The 17,703-nt window shown below is 44.8% G+C and overlaps 1 protein-coding gene across 3 annotated transcripts in view; it reads left to right on the forward strand.

The window, feature by feature from the left end:
• The window catches only part of AKAP13 (A-kinase anchoring protein 13), a 137,119-nt gene that overhangs the window by 13,693 nt on the left and 105,723 nt on the right, over positions 1-17,703 (forward strand). The gene's annotated exons all lie outside the window — the stretch shown is intronic.

A 17,703-nucleotide genomic window follows, 5' to 3' on the forward strand; every position in this document is an offset into this window, starting at 1 on the left:
GAAGACTGTTTATCTGTTAAATAATGAATCCAGGGATGCTCTAGAGCAAACGGACAGGTTTTTATGCACGGTCATAAACAAACAATCCTAATTTTGCTTTGTAGTTTGTCTTTTAATTTTTGTACCTTATTGCATTCAGTTGCATGGGTGATACAAAATTTGTCATTGGCATTCTTCCTGGTGGTTCTATTATGGTGTAAGTTGGCTTTTCTCAGTAAGGTGTATTGCATTTATTTATTTGTTTGTTTGTTTGCTGCAGCAGCAAACTTTATTAGGCATGTAAAATAAAGTCTGAAACGTCACCAAAAATGTGTGATGTACAGAACAAAAATGTAATCGAGACAAAGACAGAAGAACTGTATCTAACATTAGATGTTGCTCACAGAGTTCGTTCAGCAAAACTGAGTCACTTGCAGATTCATCTAAGACCAGACAAGGAGAGAAATTTCTGATACCGACATATCTCAGGCAGTCGTATATAATGTGGGCAAGAGTCTCCGCTTGATTCTTACAATGTGGGCAGACCTGATCCTGGAGAGGGATAGATAAATATCGACCCTTTGTAATGGCAGATGGTAACGTATTACGCCTGGCCCTTGTAGTAATGTATTTATTAAAAGTCTTCACATCCCACATTTCTGTAGCCATATTCAAGGCAACTTACAAAGTACAATAAAATACAATAACAATGAAACTGAATACAATACACTAAAGTCATAATATACCATTAAAAACTCACTAAAAACTCATCTGTTGCTGGGGTGGTACAGTGGTTAGACTAGGATATGGGGCACCCAGGTTTGAATCCCCACTCTGCCATGTAAACTTGGGTGACCTCAAGCCAACCACACATGCTCAGCCTAGCCTACTTCACAGTGTTGTTGTGAGGATAAAAACAGGAAGAGAGGCGAATGGTACCCCCTTGGGACAATGGCAAGAGTACAGATGAAGTAAAGAAATTGTTGATTCTTGGCCATCACTTACCGTTTCACAGGGATGCACAAACAGCTTTTTTGCTGTACAAATTTAAGGGAAGGAAAGATGTCTCACATTGATGTATGTGCTGATAAGACCATTTAACTCATTACTTTGACTGGCAGCTGCTCTCCGTGAGCTGAGAAAAGTACTTCTCAACACTAGAAATCCTTCAACTGGAGAAGCCAGGAGAATCATAGAATCATAAAGTTGGAAGAGACCACAAGGATCATCCAGCCCAACCCCTTGTCATTGCAAGAACACACAATCTAAGCACTCCCAACAGATGACCATCCAGCCTCTCTTTAAATACCTCCAAAGGAGGAGACTCTACCACACTCCGCGGCAGAGCATTCCATTGTCGAACAGCCCTGACAGGAAGTTTTTCCTGATGTTTAGGTGGAATCTCTTTTTCTTCACCTTGAACCCATGGCTCCTGGTCCCAGTCTCTGGAGCAGCAGAAAACAAGCTTGTTCCCCCACCAACATGACATCCCTTCCAATATCTAAACATAGCATAATGTCATCCCTTAACCTTCTTTTCTCCAGACTAAACATACCCAGCTCCCTAAGCTACTCCTCACAGGGCACAGAAACCTGACCATTTACCATTTTGGGTTGCCTTCCTCTGGACCCATACCAACTTGTCAATATCCTTCTTGAATTTGGTGCCCAGAATTAGACACTGTATTCCAGGTGAGGTCTGACCCATGCAGAATAGAGGGTGGGGGGAGCTGAGAGAGTTTTAACAGAATCATGACTAGCCTAATGTCACCCAGTAGGCTTCATATATAGGAGTGGGAAAACAAACACAGTTCACTAGATTAAAATCCACCACTCATGTGGAGGAGTGGGGAATCGAATCCAGGTCTCCAGATTAGAGTCCATTGATCTAAACCTCTATACCATGTGCTCGGCAGCCTTTTGGTGGCTTTACTCACCACAGTATCAGAATTCCATAGGTGTCCTCAGGCTCAAAAAGATTAGTACCCTTGTACTAGAGACATCTTTCAGATTTCTCTATCCTTACTTTTGAAAAACCCATCTGATCCCAGTGGTCACCACGTCTCACAGCAGGGAGTTCAACAGTCTGGCTTGGTGAAGAGAAGGTTATTTTTAACAAGGCGGAAAAACCTTTCAGCATATTTACTGACAGCTTTATGATGCAGGGAATAATTTACTAACAGGGAGCAGTGTGAAGGAGCAGGATGGAGCCCGTGAAGATTTGGGATGGAGCTCGAGGAAATGACCTTGTTAAGACAAGCCAATGGACTCCAGACCTTTTAAAACCTTTTCAACCCTCCACAGGGTTTTGCATTATTAGCCTTTATTGTGTTTTCCCTTATTTGTTATTGCTTAATTCATTCTGGAGAACCGGGTTTGATTCCCCACTCTTCCACCTGAGTGGCGAAGACTTATCTGTGTTCTCGCACTCCTACATTCCTGCAGGGTGACCTTGGGCTAGTCACAGTTCTCTCAGGACTCTCTCAGCCCCACCTGCCTCACAAGGTGTCTGTTGTGAGGAGAGGAAGGGAAAGGAGCCATCTTGAGTCTCCTTACAGGAGAGAAAGGTGGGGTATAAATCGAAACTACTACATCTTCTAAGCAGGGATTCGAGCTCGGGTCTCCCATGTCCATTCTTAACGATTACAGCATGCTGTTCTTGGCGGATAGGATAAGGCAACTTCATTAGTTCATGTGAGCTGGTCCTGGAAACTGGTCACTAACTTCTAGTGTTTTGTACATTATTGGGACAAGGTCAATTGAATAGGTACCTGTTGACATGCTCAACCCTTATTATTATGGGTAATTCCTGTTTCTAATCCTGGGGTGTTTAAATTGTAAATAAAGACCATAGTTAGAGAACTCCCTAAAACACCCCCCCCCCCACACACACACACGTTTTGTCTTTCCTGCATCCTGCTAGGAAACCAGCACTGAATTGCATTTGTTCGTGTTTGCAGTGGGAAAGAAGGGAAAATGCTTCACTTGCAAAATAAGCTGCAATTTTGCTCTTCTCATTGCTCTGCTGGGGGAAACGAGCGTGTGCCAGTTATCCCCCCCCCCTTTTAATCTGACTATCCCAGTTTGGGATTCGGGAGTGCCAAGGCAAATGGAAAGTTTGCCTCAGGAGGGGTGACCGCAGTTTCCTGTTGCTAAGTTTGATGGAAACAAAATATAAAACCGGCACTATATTGAGGCCACTTAAAATGTACTGAAACTTTTTTTAAAAAACCACCTACATGCTTAGACGTATAATTGATCCCAAATGGGTTGAAAAACCCCCTCCTGTTGAAGTTCCTCTTGGGTAATTACAAAAGAGAGGTAACATTGTCCCTCCAGGGTACTGGGGGTCGGAATGGCCCCCAACAAGATGAAAACATTTATTAACACCACATTAGCTGCCTTGTGTTGATAGTTATTTGTGCCATCTGAAGAATACTTTCCTGGTAATAAGCTCCATTATATAGAATTGAATAGGATTCTGGGTAGATCTGGTTAGATTCCAGTTAGGGTTACCAATTCCAGGTTTAGAAATACTGGAAGATTTGTAGGAGTCATTATAAACCCTAGAATCTCACATTTGTGCTCTGAATACCAATCTTTAATACTTTTTTCATTTTAAAAAATTGCATTATATTGTTGCTCATTGTCTGTTGAATCTCATAGCTGATTAGTAAAGTGATTTAAAATGTGCTTGCATAGAGAGTTTGGCTAGTTGGTGATTGCAACATAGCGTTGAGCAGCTATCACAGCGTAACTGGAAGGGACGCATCAATGAAAATGGTTCTATCACTTTAGCATGTTTAATATGATAGCGATCCCAGAATATTATGGGCAAACTGAATTATGTCGCTGATGAAGCGGGCAAGATTTCCACGAAATGGGCATACGCTGGAGAGCTCGTCTCCATATTGGACTCTCTGGACAATTTTTTTTTTTTTTTGCTATTTGCACAGTGATGGTGTGAGACGGGCATTTTGGCAGCAGATTCTCACATAGGACTTTGTCCTTTGCATAGTATTATAGAATCATAGAGTTGGAAGAGGGCCATAAGTCCAACCCCCTGCCATGCAGGAACACACAATCAAAGCACTCCTGACAGATGGCCATCCAGCCTCTCTTTAAAAACCTCCAAAGAAGGAGACTCCACCACTCTCTGAGGTAGTGAATTCCACTGTCAAACAGCCTTTACTGTCAGGAGGTTTTTCCTGATGTTTAGGTGGAATCTCTTTTCCTTCACCTTGAACCCATTACTCCTGGTCCTAGTCTCTGGAGCAGCAGAAAACAATCTTGCTCCCTGTTCAACATGACATCCCTTCAGATATCTAAACATGGCTATCATGTCACCTCTTAACCTTCTCTTCATCAAACTAAACATCCCCAGCTCCCTAAGTCTCTCCCTGTAGGGCATGGAGTCCAGACCTTTTACTATTATTGTTGCCTTCCTCTGGACCCATTCCAGCTTGCCAATGTCGTATTTACTGTCAGAATCAATTTGTACATTTGTTAGCAACCTTTTGCTTATTTTTGTAGCCTGGTCATAGTAATTTTGTTCTGGTAGTTAGTTGGTGATTGTTGACATGAAGGGAAGTTATTTAGCTTCTCTCAAACTTGTATTTCAATTTTGGTTTCACTAAAGTTTATGCTTTTCTTGGTAGGTGTCAGCAGCTGATGTTTCCGGAGGCCTTGCTTGTTTTAAATTAACCATGTGGTTTGTTTGTTTTTTCCCGGTACTTACCATGTCTTGATCTGTAATTCTGGTAGGAAACTAAGCTAAAATGTGCCAGAGCTGCTGGGCTTCAGGTTTAGAAGAGTGATAACATTTCCACCATTTTTCCTGCCCACTCTGCCTCATAGCAGGAGGAGGAAAACTTCACAAGATAGAGGAGGAAAACTTCACAAGTTTTCAGCTTCAGATCCCTAGTTAGTTCTTGACAGAGGGTGCCCTTGTGTACCCAAGTGCATGAGGTTTAAAAAGTACCGATTGTCCAACTCTTGACTTGGAAACCCTTTCTCTTAGATAGTTCTCCTAGGCTGTGCATGTTTGGAACTCTGTATCTATCATATCATCAGATGAAGTGTGGGAAGAATTGATGAGATATGATTTGCTGAGCTCAGAAAGAAAGGCTAGACAGGTACAGGAGTGGGCAATTTGGGATGGTGACAACCCCAAATCTGGATTGGTTTATTTATTTCATTGTATTTTTTCTGTGCAGAGTTGACTGAGAAGTTGCAAAGGGCGTCCGAGTCACTGTGGGGAAATTGGTCCTTGTAAGTGAGGGTGGAGACTCAGAGCTGTTTCTGCATTTGTTTCTCCTGGCCTGTATCCTGAAATTGGGCGGTGGGTGGGGTGGGGAATGGAATACTGTTAAGAACATAAGAACAAGCCAGCTGGATCAGACCAAAGTCCATCTAGTCCAGCTCTCTGCTACTCTCAGTGGCCCACCAGGTTAAAGTCGGAATTGGATTTGAGACCTACTGAGCTACTTCCAGCCAGTATGTCTTAGAGGCCTCTTCCGTCACAGAAGCGTAGACAAAAATCATCCCCTGTGACTGGCATGCTGTAAGAAGCTACTGAATTATTGGAACTAGAGTAACACCTCCCTGGAGAGCTACAATTGATCTTCACACTATAGAGATCAGTTCTCTTGGAGAAAATGGCTGCTTCAGAATGGGCGGGACTCTCTGACCTCTTCTGCACATGGAGAATAATGCACTTTCAATCCACTTTCACAATTGTTTGCAAGTGGAATTTGCTATTCCACATCTGTAAAGAGTATTGGAAGTGGACTGAAAGTGTGTTATTCTGCATGTGTGGAATGATAGATCATGCCCTCCTATCCCCAAACCCTCCCTTCCCAGGATTCCATCCCCAACTCTCTAGGAGTTTCCCAACCAGAGTTGGCGGTTCTATTTGTGGCTGATTTTGGTAGCATCTGAAAGTTCTAATGAGTTGGCCGACACAAAAACTTGCAGGAATTTGTCTATAGAAGACAAGGCACAAACACTCGAGGTCACTCAAGGTAAGTACTGCTGATTGGCTAAGGCCACAAATGCTACATGACTTCATAAAACCACTCTTCTAAGCAGGCTGGAAATATACCGAGATGAATTACAAGTTGCCTTTTTTGATTTGGGGAAACAGTGTGAATTCTGCTTTTCTAGAGGTTTCCTTCCAATGGCTTACAAAATAAAAGCGGTACGATTGCAACCTATAAATGCCTTAAATAAACTGCATACTCAGGATAAGTTGGAGGAAGGAACCCGCCCTGGGTCTGCTTGTTTTATTTTGTGTATTCAAATATTTATATCCCTCTTTTAGGACCAGAAGAGCATTCTCTCCTCCATTTTGTTTCCACAACAGCTGCCCCATGAGGCAGGTTAGACCACATGAGAGTGTTTGACTGGTCCAAGCCTATCCTGTGAGGTTTTGTGACAGAGTGAGGATTCGAACCCAGCTTTTCCAGGTTCTTGTCCATCACTGTGGCCCAGCGTAGTGTTGTGGTTAAGAGTGGTGGACTCTAATCTGGAGAATCGGGTTTGATTCCCCACTCCTCCACATGAGCGGACGACTCTTACCCAGTGAACTGGATTTGTTTCCCCACTCTTATACATGAAGCCTACTGGGTGACCTTGGGCCAGTCACAATTCTCTCCAAGCCATCTCAGCCCCACCTGCCTCCCAAGATGCCTATTGTGGGGAGAGGAAGGGAAGGTGTTTGTTAGCCACTTTGAGCCTCCTTAAAAGGGAGATAAAAGCAGGGTATAAATCCAAAACTCTGTTCCTCTATCTCCGCCATGCTGACTCTGGAGAAACACTGATGTAAAGGAACTAGTATCTGTTCACTATGGCTAGCACTGGGTGCTGAATGTGTCGGTCCCCGCACTATTGCTGAGACACTGAAGAAAGGAACTAATTATAACAGAGAAAAAAGGCCATTCTTCCAACCGTCTTCCCCTTTCTGCACTGTGTAGAAAATCCATATATTCCTATCTGGGAAGGGATGACCTTATAATCACTCAGATAGTTTAGTCATCGTTCATCTTTTCTCACACCCACAAGCATCCTCTTTGGGACTGGCGTTGATGGCCAAGGAGCGTGTGCACCCAGACAACTGGTTGTTTTTTTAAAAAAAATCCTTCTCCTTTTTCTCAACTTGGCAAATTTCTGATTGAAGGATATGATCTTCCCAGTTCAGTGAATATTTTCCCAAGCTCAGCTTCCTTCCTTCATGGAACTGTCTAAATCGCGTTGTTATTGTTAACGGATGACTCCTGCCAGTCAGCAGTTGCAAACGAGCTGTCTGGTTTTAAAAATATATATTGGTGACAGGAAACATTTCATGCTTTAGAGAGCCAGAGCAGTATAGTGGTTAAGAGCAGGTGGATTCTAATCTGGAGAACCGGGTTTGATTCCCCACTCCTCCACCTGAGTGGCAGAGGCTTATCTGGTGAACCAGATGTGTTTCCACACTCCTACATTCCTGCTGGGTGACCTTGGGCCAGTCACAGTTCTTTGGAACTCTCTCAGTCCCACCTACCTCCTCCTCCTCCTCCTCCTCCTCCTCCTCCTCCTCCTCCTCCTCCTCATTTGGGTGTGTTCCTGGGCATCAAAACGTATTAGAATGGTAGAAACAAGCTGCCCTTGTATCTAGATCTTCTATCTTGCTCTAAGCAAAGCTGATATTTTACTTTTGCTCGCCTTCCATCCCAAAGGCAGGAAGGGAAAACCGGATGAATGCTGACTTTTCGACATGGACTGCTGCCTCTGAAAAACCCCAAATAAACATTTTCAAAAACCACACTGTACCAGAATCTGCATTATGTCATCCAGAGGGAAGATGGTCTTGTTTCTCCATGCAAGGAAATTGCTTGCCAAAACACAGAAGTGTTCATAGCTAAGAAAATGCAGTGCTGGCCAAATCTATGCCTATACCATCAGGCTGTTGCTCCTCCTTTCTCAGTACAGTGCTCTCTGATTGGCTGCAACTCTCTGTTATTCCACCCTTCCATTGTTCCATAGAAGAGTCTGGATTTATACCCCACCTCCCTCTCAAGGTGGCTTACAAGCTCCTTTCCCTTCCTCTCCCCACAACAGACACCTTGGGAGGTAGGTGGGGCTCAGATACTTGGGAGAGAACTGTGACTAGCCCATCGTCACCCAGAAGGAATGTAGGAGTGTGGAAACACATTTGGTTCACCAGATAAGCCTCTGCCACTCAGGTGGTGGAGTCATACCCGGTTCTCCAGATTAGAATCCACTTGTTCTTAACCACTACACCACGCTGGCTCTGTGGAGACTTTGAAGTCTACTTTGAAGTCCATATTGAAGTTATGGTATGTTGTTGAGGAAGATGGTCATGAAGGACCACCTCCTTCTGTAATATCTGCTCATCGACAGTTGAGAACCTCTTCTTAGATCTGTTTTCTGTGCACCTGCCTAGAAAGGTAAGGCAGATGCCTACCAAAAGCAGTTTTTTTCAGTGGTAGTATCTAACCTTTGGAATGTTCAGGCACCTTCATTAATTTTCTTTAACCACTGAGTCCAACACTTTCCCTTACTCAGACTTTGAACATAGCCTCTCCATCTCTTTGTTTATGAAGCCGTTTTATGATCCTTTTTTTGTCAGTAACATCACATACATGATCTCCTGCCCTGGCTTGTTTGTATTGTCTTGCTTGGTTTTGTTGTTTTTACTGCCGAGCAAGTCTGAAGAGCTGGCCTACACATTCCCTAAACAAATACAGAACGTCTTTGTTTTGGTTTTGATCCAGCAATCGCCCTTCTGGAAGCTCTCTCGTTCTCCCAAAGTCAGGGTGGTGTTCTTAGAAATTATTATTTGGCATGCGAATGATGATAGATTGAGACAGCTTTCACCCTTGCTGGGGGATGCTTAGTCACTCCTTCCCTTGTTCCTTCTCGTTCTCTTTCTGTATTTGATCCCCATGTTTCTTGACTTCTGCAAACACGGAGGTGTCTCTCTGTCTCTTCCCAAAGTGATGGGAGGCAGAAATTTTGAGAGGCATGTCTTACAGAAATGGCAGATTGCAGAAGAGGCATCGGGAATTTTCCACCTTTGGCATTTCCTATTCCAAGGTGAAATGCCAGTTATCCTCCCCCCCCCACCCCCCTTCTGCGTGAACATCTAACTGGGTTAGCAAACGTGGTCCAAGTTAGGCAAACTAGGCTTCCATAAACCAGGAATAGCCTGCATTTCGATGGCTCATTTCCTCTTTGTAAAAGTCCCAGATGCTATTCTGGGCACCTCTGTCTTGTATGATTCGGTCACGCAAACCTAAGCATAGGGAAGGAAGATTTGCAACTTCCTAGAACTGAAGTCACTTGCAACCAGAATTGTCACATTTGGCTTACAGTTGAAGATTGAATCTCGGTCCTATTATTTGGCAGCAGAGTGCTGAGGATTTCAAATGAACCACCTTATTCCATTGAGGCTTTGGTGTTTCCCCATAGTTTATACCAGGGCAACCAGTGGGAGACTTACAGTGGGCAACCATTTCCCTGGGCAACCAGTGGGAAACTTACTTACTTTATTGGCGGAAGCGGGGGGGTGAGGCTCACTGGTGACACGCTCACATCGCCAGCATCTTGCTGACCTCATTCACCATATTCCTGGAAGTGATGTCAGCATGACATTTGGATATGCTCTAGCAGCTGGGCAAAATTATATGGTTTATCCCAAGTTCCTGGCAATGCACTGATGTTATTTGTAGGCACACCAGGAGTGAAGTCAGTCGGGATGGAGCCAGTATCTACACTGGGTTCCCACCAGGGACTAAGGTATAGATTTTTAATGAGGGGGGGTTCAGGGGGTGGGGCGAGGCCCACAACTGGCCCTGGGGGTGTGGCCATGCCTCCCCAAGCCCTGCCCCCAGCCTCAGTGCTTATAAAGGCAGCTCTCCAAGGCCAGGGCCAGCAGACTCCCCTCCCCCACCCCCCACCAGCTGGGATCCCAGCTGGCAGCACCTTCTGCCCTCCCCTCTGGGCAGAGTCATAGCTAGGGAAAATGGATCCTGGTGCAAAATCTAAGCTTTGTGCTGCCTCCCCCCCATGGGCGGCCACTGTGATGCTGGAATCCACCCCCAAACAGCATCACTTTCAATGGTGTTTAAACTAGAGAGCCCAAATTCTCCTTTTAAATCGACCTTAAAGGGAGAATCTGGGGTCCCCCCCTAAAACAACATTGAAAGTGATGCTGTTTGGGGTGGATTATCCCCCACCCTGAAACAGCATCACTTTCAATGTTTAAACTGAGGCCTCACATTCTCTCTTTAAATCCATACCGAAGGGAGAATCTGGGGAAATTTGGAGGGTGCCTGCTGTCAGGGGTGCAATTATTAAACTAGCAGCACCAAACTTTCAAGGTATCTTTAGGAGACTCTCCTAATGATACCACCCAAGTTTGGTGAAGTTTGGTTCAGGGGGTCCAAAGTTATGGACCCTCAAATGTGTAGCCCCATCTTCTATTAGCTCCCATTGGAAACAATGTGGGATGGGGCACCCCCTTTGAGAGTCCATAGCTTTGAACCCCCTGGATCAAACTTCACAAAACCTGGATAGTATCATCAGAAGAGCCTCCCAAACAATCCCTAAAATTTGGTGTTGCTAGCCTAAAAACGCGCCCCCTGCAGGCCAAAAACAAAAACACTAAAAAATACAAAAAAGCCCACAAACGGGGGGGGGGGGGCCTTTGGACATGCAATGGTTTTTTTTTTAACCCGAGGAACCCCCCCCCCCCTTACCTTACCTACATCCTTGGTTCCCACTATTCCTCCCACCTGCTCTCTGAGTGGCAGTGAGGAAGTTTAGTATATATAGCTGCATTTATAGTCATTCATTTCCTTTATTCTTTTTTCTATGGCACTGAAGTCCCTCCCATGTGCTCAGGTTCCACCCTGGAAATTTCCAGGTATTTCCCAACCTGGAGCAGGCTATAACTTTGCCTTTTATTTTGTTCTTAAGGAACATATTTTTAGGGTTTGGGGTATTGCAGGAGGAGGAGGGACCTTGGCAAACTCAACAGATAGTTGGATAGACTCCATTATCAGCCTTTATTAGAAATGGAAAGCCCTTTTCAGTTTTCCTTACAAGTGAAATGCTGAGTTAAATTCTTACTGTATCTTGATTTTTAACCATTTGGAGACTGCACCTGGCCTACCAGTCAACAGATGACTGTCCCTGATTTAGCGGGTCTCTTCTGCTCTTCTGTGACTACAAAATTAAGGGGCAAAATTCTCCCTATGTTCAGATTTTGTGTTAAGAGTTCTCTCCCCCTTGAGCATCTGCATTAAATATGCTTCTTTAGCAATCTGATCCGATCCAGCTACTATTCATTTGACGATTGTCATGAATAGAAGAGCTTCTTTAACAAAACTTGATCCCCTTACAAAATCAAGGAATCAGAGGCCAGCTGGTCACGTGGGGGCAGAGAATCGCCCCCCACACCCCTCCCCTCAGCCCTGCCAGGCTACTCCTTCAGCCGGTGGAGTTTCCGCCAGTTGAAGGAGCAGCCTGGCAGGGCGGGGCTGAGGGGTGCATGGTGGCAGCCCAGCCAAGTAAGTGGAGTGTGGGGGCAGTGGGGGGGGGGCACCTGGAGCAGGTTTTGCCCCGGGCACCATTCCCCCCCCCTTCGCCTCTGCAAGGAATACTGTCAGCATCTGCATATGGGATTTGTTAATTTTTTTGTATGTTTTAGGGAACTTGTTTTTGAAATCAGCCCCCCAAAATAAAACTTTAGTATTGTAAAAGAGCTTCCACAGAAGTATACACAGGGAGTGTGTTGCTGGCCTGATTAGTTGACTGTTCCTAAACTAGAAGGAAACCCCCCCCCCCTCCCGTTTTCTTGCTTTGCAGAATAATCTCTTGTAATCCTTGTTAGGCCTTCAAATCCTTTTATTACAGTTATGTATTGATTTCACTGAAATCTACTTTTGTGGATTATCCTGCAGCCTTTCTCATAGCAGTCTTGAGAAAGTGGCCCATCATTTCAACCCCTGAGGAAAATCTTCTCAGGTGTATCTTTATGTTAAATCTCCAGGTAGTTCCCAGGCACAATTCGAGGGGTCGCATTTGACTTCAAAGCCCTGCTTAACTTGGGGTCCAGGATATCAGAAAGAATATCTTTGCCATTTTTGACAGAAGTGGAACTTCAAATATACTCTCTTGCAGAGGCGCAGGGAGGGAAAATGGCGCCTGGGGCAACACCCGCTTTGGGCACCCCCCCCCCCCCATGCCCACTTACCTTAGGCAGCGGCAGTCCTGAGCAGCCTGGTGGGGCTGAGGGGTGGCTGCTCCTTCAGCCGGTGGAGGCTGCCCAAAAAATCTTATGACAGCAACTGTCTTCAGGTCCCACAAAAAGGGTTCAAGACAGTTTTGAAAGTTATTTTCAAAGCTACCACCTGGAGATTGGCAACTCTAGTGAGAGAGCTGCCATCTAAATTACAAATACACCTGTATTATGGCTTGATATTGAGGCCTGGGACAGGCAAATCATCCCATCTAGGCGTCATTCTGCTGATGCATCTGGATGACGCTTTCCTTCGGTTTCATGCCTTGGAAATCCCTGATACCTAAAATTGCTCCGGGCTCCAGTTGTACATATTTATGTTTCTTCTTTGAGCCAAGAGGAAAGGCAGGGTAGAAATATTTTAATAAATACATTTGCACATTTACCTGCCATCCTGTGGAGAACAAGAGTCTGACCAGAGGTAAGCAGGGACTTAGAAACAGCTGTAGAAAGTGCCTTGACCCTCCAATGGGGGTGGGGGGGAAAGATGGAAGAGGGGCCGCCCCATGCCAGCCCCTGACCAGGGAGGGAAGAACAGGTTGGATGTAGATTCCACCCAGATTCCACCCACCCACATTGGCAGCTGCCACCTGCCACCTCTGGGTTGGGAAAATTCTGGAGATTTTGGAGGTGGAGTCTGGGAAGGGGATGGACCTCAGTGGGATATAACGCTGTAGAGTCCACCTTCCAAAAAGGCCATTTTCTCCAGGGGAACTGATATGTGTAGCCTGGAGATTGGGTGTAATTCTGGGCGATCTGTAGGCATTACCCAGCGGTTAGTCACCCTAGGTGGAAGCAAACACGTTGCTTTAAGGGGGCAGGGTAAGGACCTGTGCACCAGGCGGGCGCCGTGGGGGCGGAAAATCGGGAAGAGGAGGTTTCTGGCCACTTTGCTCTTCGCTCTCCTGGGATCAGAGCATCCCCAGGGAATCAGCTCACAGGGTCATGCCCAACATGCCCCTGGGTCTGACTGGTATCTTGCACCTGCCTCGGCTTATTGTTGAGATGTGGGGCAAAGGGCAAAGGAGAACAGGCAGGGTTACACAGAAGGAGCACTGGAAAGAAACACCTTCTAGGATTGATTCCAAGCCACACCTGCCTATGAAAAACCAGCTCTGGTTGCAAATCCTCTTTGAGGTCGAGAGTCTTGACGTCTTAAAAATAAGCCATGTTGTGTATATCATTTTCATGGGACTGTGTTATTACTGTGGTTTATTCTCTGATGCAAAAGAGGCTGAGATAAAGTATACAGTTTTCTGTGTTTTTTTCTTTTTCCAGTGAATTTCACAGTGCAGTCCTAAGCAAAATTCTAAATCCTTCTAAATTCATTGAGTCAGGGGGGCTTAAAAGGGTATTGCTCTGTTTAGGATTATTCTATGAGAAAATTATGGTGCACCTTTGGTCCACCTTCTAATGGGCTCTATTCTTTTAAAAATCAAAATTACGTCATGGCTATATAGTAAGAGTCAGAATAATACATGAATGTTTTTTTAAAATTAAAATTTAAATCTGCATTTCCTCACCTCTTGCTGACAAACCATGATTTAAAGCAGTATGTTCCGGCGGAAGGGCAGGAAAGAAGAGTAATAGATTCAGTATCCTCTGCCAGATGTGGTTTTATTTATTTATTTGGATTATTTCTATGCCGCTTCTTCAGAGTCCTGCTTGAGGCAGTTTATAATTGAAACCAAGTCACAATGTTGAAAACAAGCCTTTGAGAAAACTGAATTGGACATAAACAGCATAAAAACTATTCATGGTAAAGCGGCTTTTCTCGAAGCAAGTTTAAATGCGACCGTCTTCATAACCCAACTTGTGTGACCTTCCTTTTTTACTCCAAACTTAAAAGGTACTTTCTTCTTCATGTCACAAACAAGTAACAATTGTGCTTCCAAGCATTCCCAAATTAAAAAAAAATAATCATCATTTTTTTGTCGAAGTTTCCTTTCTCTAACCCAGTGGTTCTCAACCTTCCTAATGCCGTGACCCTTTAATACAGTTCCTCATGTTGTGGTGACCCCCAACCCTAACATTTATCCATTTTACAGATGGAGAACACTGATGCAGAGAGTCTTAGGCGACCCCTGTGAAAGGGTGGTTCGACCCCCAAAGGGGTCCCAACCCCCAGGTTGAGAACCACTGCTCTAACCATATCCCTGTCCCAAACGTCTGCTTGAAGAAACAAAAATGTCTTCTGGTACCTAGGGCAAGCTCCTCTCTTGCACTTAGTCCAATCCACTGGGGTTTAGCTCCAAATAAGGACCTCCGTCCACACATGATGCACATTTCTTAAACAGAAAACACTCCCGTGCTGGTAGCACACAAATTTAGGATGTAGGTAGTTCAAAGACCACTTTTGCATGCTCACTGGGACTGTTCCCAAGGTTTAAACACTGGGATTTAAAAGCCCACAGTTGATTAGGACAGGATTGGTGGGCACTGGGAGATTGGGTGAGTGGGAGTCCATTGTGCATGGAATGACATTACTTCCTGGGAAAACCAGAAATGACTTCCCACTGTTCTGGGAATAGCTGAAAACTCTATGGTAAAGCTATACAAGTTTCTGGTAATTATCCTAGGATGTCATGGCATCGCTTCCCTGGAAATGCTGTTGCATTCCTGTGCTACTGGCATTTTAAACTGAAATTTATCTTGCCACCTGTGGAATTCTGATGCAGGATGGTGGGTACAACTTCAAAATGACTGCTGCAGCAGCAAGCATGATGGACAGAAAGTAATCCTACTTCAAAGAGACCCCGTCTGTTCCATCCCTCAGTTATAGGAATGCTGCTCCAGCAGTTACCTTTCAGACAGGAGATGAAATGATGGAAGAAGAGTTTGGATTTATACCCCACCTCCCTCTCCTATAAGGGGTCTCAAGGTGGCTTACAAGCTCCTTTCCCTTCCTCTCCCCAGAACAGACACCTTGTAAGGTAGGTGTGGCTGAGAGAAGTGGGAGAGAACTGTGACTAGCCCAAGGTCACCCAGCAGCAATGTAGGAGTTCGGAAACACATCTGATTCTCCAGATAAGCCTCTGCCACTCAGGTGGAGGAGTAGGGAATCAAACCTGGTTCTCCAGATTAGAATCCACCTGCTGTTAACCACTACACCACGCTGGAGGGAAGCGGAGCAGCAGTCTTCGTTCACGTCTGCCTTAGTTTGAAGCTGCGCTACCTTGTCTGTCATCCAAAACTCCTTGGGACAAACAAGCAGTGACTCCTCTCCTTTGCCTTTGGAGGGGATGGTGGCTACCATGGAGGACACGTGGCTTCTGAGAAGAACCAGTGTTTGTGGCCTGCCTGTAAGATGGCACAGGAAGTACACCAGCTAGAAAGCTCCAGCTGCGCCTACAGTTAAAGAATGGTGGCTGAAAGTGTTAGGCTCCTTCCATACATGCAGAATAATGCACTTTCAATCCATTTTTAATGCACCTTGAAGCTGGGTTTTACTGTGCAAAGTAGCAAAATCCACTTGTGGAAGTGGATTGAAAATAAATTATTCTGCGTGTGTGGAAGGGGTCTTAGAGTTGACAGAGATGGCCAAACTCACTTCAGAACTTAGAAAAAATAATTTAGTTCAATTTTGGAGAATTGGAAACCCTAAATAGATTATATGCATAAAATGGTAAAAAATGAATTGATGATTAGTGGTTTTGAAGGTTAAAGGAATGTCAAAATAAGATCTAATAGAGGAAAGTGTGACGTTTATCACTACTGTGATGTAGTGTCAGTAGTAGGATGCTTATCAGTTGTTAAAGGCCAAGTGATAATGTTCTTTTTGTGCTAATACTTGGTGCTGACAACGTACTTATCTTTGATAAACTTTCTTTGTCTTTTTTGTGTTGTCAAGCTTTTTAGAGAAATAATAAAAACTTTAATGAAAAAAAGGAATCATGCCTGCAATGGAGTTCTAGGAATTGCTGGAACAACTATGGTTTTCCCATAGAGTTTATGACGATTGCTAGAGCGCCTGTCATCACTTACGGATTTTCCCCGGGAATGTTGTCATCAAGTTTACGTCTTTGCTGTCTTTCCCTCCCCAAAATCCCTGACCCCGGCTCTCCTGCTGATTGCCAGACTTGGCCTGACAACCCTAAAGGGGACCCGTAACGGATGAAATAATTGTCACAGCGCTAAAATGTTCCTTCTAATTCTGGTTAATCGGCTAAGAATCTCTGTCGCTTCTCTTCCTCTTTCTTCCGTTAATTTTGTTAGTTCCTCTGAAGAATGGCTCGGCTCAGTGTATGAATGTGCTGCCGTATTTCTGTGGATTGCATCATTTCTTCAGGGTTTCATAACAACGGGACTAGCTTAATATGGAACAGATATCAAAGAAGTTCTCTGTCTTAAAAAAAATGGTACAGCCATCATTTCCTCTTCCACAGAAAGGTCAGCAAACGGAAGGGGGGGGTTGGATTACTTGGATCCACTGCTGCACCATTTCAACTAGAAAAAATGGTCTCTTTTGCCCCCCTTTAAACTGCAGTCCTAGACTTTGGTTTGGAAGTGAAATGGCTGGTTAACGTTGGGGTGTGGGGGAGAGAAAAAAACCCTCTGAAAAGTACAGCGTTTTGCATCGCTTCCAGATGTTTTTAATAACATGGCTTGGAACTGTCGCTCCAGCAGCAGCCAGAAGGCCTGAGCTGCAGATTTTTCTCTTCTCTCCATTTTGAGTCCTTCTCATGAGCTTGCTTCTTTTAAAACAAGGGGTTCCCAAATGCATATGTCTAGATTCATGGTGGCGAACCTTTGGCAGTCCAGATGTTATGGACTACAATTCCCATCAGCCCCTGCCAGCATGGCCAATTGGCCATGCTGGCAGGGGCTGATGGGAATTGTAGCCCATAACATCTGGACTGCCAAAGGTTCGCCACCCCGGGTCTAGGTTATTAGTATTTGAGAGCCCAGTGTGATCTGGTGGTTAGACTATGATGTGGAAGAGTCTGTGTTTGAGTCTCCGTTCTGCCATGGAAGCTTGCTGGGTGATCTTAGGGCAGTCACACACACTCGGCCCAGCCTACCACACATGGTTGTTGTGAGGAAAAATGGACGAGAGGAGCAAAGGGAGGTCACTGAATCATAGAGTTGGAAGAGACCTCAAGGGCCATCAAGTCCAACCCCATACAATGCAGGAACACACAATCAAAGCCCTCCTGTCAGATGGCCATCCAGCGTCTCTTTAAAAACCTCCAAAGAAGGAGTCTACACCACACTCTGAGGCAGTGCATTCCACTGTCCGACAGCCTTTACTGTCGGGAAGTTTTTCCTAACGTTTAGGTGGGATCTCTTTTCCTTCACCTTGAACCCATTATTCCTGGTCCTAGCCTCTGGAGCATCAGAAAACAAGCTTGCTCCCTCACCAACATGACATCCCTTCAAATATCTAAACATGGCTATCATGTCACCTCTTAACCTTCTCTT

Source organism: Sphaerodactylus townsendi, linkage group LG17 (assembly GCF_021028975.2).
Source record: "Sphaerodactylus townsendi isolate TG3544 linkage group LG17, MPM_Stown_v2.3, whole genome shotgun sequence".
In the NCBI taxonomy this organism is placed as follows: Eukaryota; Metazoa; Chordata; class Lepidosauria; order Squamata; family Sphaerodactylidae; genus Sphaerodactylus; species Sphaerodactylus townsendi.